At 36.9% G+C, this 1,922-nt stretch overlaps 1 long non-coding RNA gene across 1 annotated transcript; it reads right to left on the reverse strand.

Annotated features, from left to right (window-relative positions):
* Nucleotides 1-1,017: 1,017 nt before the first annotated feature.
* Nucleotides 1,018-1,646, reverse strand: LOC127160892 (uncharacterized). Its single transcript, XR_007826879.1, has 3 exons — nt 1,592-1,646; nt 1,141-1,423; nt 1,018-1,055 (listed from the first exon to the last, which is right to left on the reverse strand). It is a non-coding gene; the product is annotated as an uncharacterized LOC127160892 (long non-coding RNA).
* Nucleotides 1,647-1,922: the final 276 nt, after the last annotated feature.

Below are 1,922 nucleotides of genomic sequence, written 5' to 3' on the forward strand. Positions count from 1 at the left end.
CTTTCCTCTCCTTAAATGTGAAGTATTTACTTAATGGAAATACACTCAATGGACTGAATTTGTATTTCAGAGTTATGTTAAAAGAAACCAAAAAAAAAGTTAAAAAACAAATATGTAATGCAAAGGTTTTTTTTTGTCTTCCCTTGGAGGATCTCTGTTGACTATGGTTCTTCATCACATCCTACTTCATTCTGACAATGAAATCAGAAAAAAAAATTATAAGCACTAACACACAAAGTCAAACTTTTGTTCTCAAAAATGTGTTAGTTTTTCCTCACCAAAAATAATTAATATTAAAACAACATTTTTTTTTTTAAATATTATATGTAATGTAGAGCGGTTCCTTTGTGTGTGTAAAAGTGTGCCAGCTTTGTTTGTGTGTTAAAATTACTTTTAGTAGTGCATTTGTATTTTTTTTAATAAAACAGCAATTAAACAGTTATTCAGATATTAATACATACAGAATAAACTAAATCACATCATATTTTCTCACTCACGTGCGATATACTTCAACCTCACACAAGATGAGAATTTTAAACATCCCAGGCAGAACTATGTTGACATATCGTCCCTTAATAGGCTTAAATGTAAATGCTTCTGTGGCTTGTCACGGGGTGAAGAATCACTCGACAAGGGTGGCTTCGTGAAACAATGCCCCGGAGGGTGGATTTATTTACAGTGCAAGAAATTAACAGAAAAAGGTGAGCCGGTGCAGGGTGGCTGGTGCTCCAAGTGCTGCGTGTTCAACTCCGAGTGAAAGTGGATGTCCGTTCGTGCTCCAAAACCAAAGGTGGGCTGATCGGTCACTCGCTGCTTTCTAGGAAGAACAAGAGAATAGGAGTTAGTCCAGAGATGCATTCGGCTCGAGACCAGAGTCTGTCTGTGTGCTCCAGCACGCGCTGCTTAAACAGGCTGTGGTTGATTAGAATCAGCTGTGACCGATCAGCCTGTGGAGAGTGCGTGCAGGTGCCTTTGGTTGGTTGCCAGGGCGACGCTGATTCCTTTGTGGAAGCTCGTCACAGGCTCCATTTGGGATAGACCAAACTGTTGCAGCACTTCAGATACACAGAGACATGAAGAAGTCACATATTAGCTCTGAAAAAAAAAATTTGAACTTGAAAAAGCAAGAGCAGTCCTTACAGCTCATTGTTGTTGCCGTTCATATGCAGGCTGTTGCCAATACGGATCTGAGCACCAGATATCCACTCTCCACAACAGTCCCCACGATTAGTGATGGTGACACAGGATATTGTGTAGTCACTACCCAAGTCCACTCTCCACCATGGATTATGCTCCGTGTTAGTATGAGTACATGACCCAAGCGCAAAATTTGAATTACTGTTTCCATCCACAGCGTGTTCAGCCGATCCAAGAAAAGTGAATGTAGAAGATTGGGCTGTTTTGGCTCCAAGAGCTAGATTCCCTGTTTGTCAAAGAACATATTCATTTTTGTGTGAGTGTGTGCTGGAACAAATCCCAGTATTATGGCTATACAAATTTATGCTATTAAAATGATTATTATTCCAAATTTCTGACATATTTAAACCATTTGTTCGTTGAAAGCATTTTTTATGTTGTGAATAACACTCACTTGAAAACCTTTCATTGAAATCTGTCTCCTAGTCTGCTAATAAAAGATATTTACACATTAATATGCATAGAACCAAACTGAATCACAAGCTAGAAATTGTTCTGTTAGGTCTCTTTCCTCTCACAGAGAAACATATGTACATATACACAATATGTATATATGTATATATATATATACACACACACTGAATTTTTTAAGCATTTAAATATACACATATTGGACATCTATATATTTCAGTCCATTAGTATTAGTATATGAAGTTTTAAACTTGATATATTTCCTGTTTCAAAAATATATTTTATTGAACTTCACTGTTAACAGCACATATTTA

This window comes from Labeo rohita, unplaced genomic scaffold (genome assembly GCF_022985175.1).
Source record: "Labeo rohita strain BAU-BD-2019 unplaced genomic scaffold, IGBB_LRoh.1.0 scaffold_49, whole genome shotgun sequence".
In the NCBI taxonomy this organism is placed as follows: Eukaryota; Metazoa; Chordata; class Actinopteri; order Cypriniformes; family Cyprinidae; genus Labeo; species Labeo rohita.